Raw genomic sequence first — 212 nt, forward strand, 5'->3', positions numbered from 1 at the left:
GGAGGAGCCTGGACTCATGTAGGCTGGGCTTGCAAACCAAACACCTGAGAGCCATCACTCAAGTAAGCCTAATGCCTGTAGGCAGCGAGGAACCTAAATCAAGTGGTAAACGCAGGTTTAAAAGAGGAGGAGGGCAGAAGGGTACATTCACATACCCAAAATTATAAGGAAATTATTAACTTAACCCACTAGTACATCACTGTCCACTGCAG

At 46.2% G+C, this 212-nt stretch overlaps 1 protein-coding gene across 1 annotated transcript in view; it reads right to left on the bottom strand.

Annotated features, from left to right (window-relative positions):
• Positions 1-212, bottom strand: part of LOC119593352 (TATA box-binding protein-like 1) — a gene marked incomplete in the record, with an annotated part of 26,423 nt that overhangs the window by 13,558 nt on the left and 12,653 nt on the right.

The sequence above is a fragment of the Penaeus monodon genome, chromosome 32, assembly GCF_015228065.2.
Source record: "Penaeus monodon isolate SGIC_2016 chromosome 32, NSTDA_Pmon_1, whole genome shotgun sequence".
Taxonomy (NCBI): Eukaryota; Metazoa; Arthropoda; class Malacostraca; order Decapoda; family Penaeidae; genus Penaeus; species Penaeus monodon.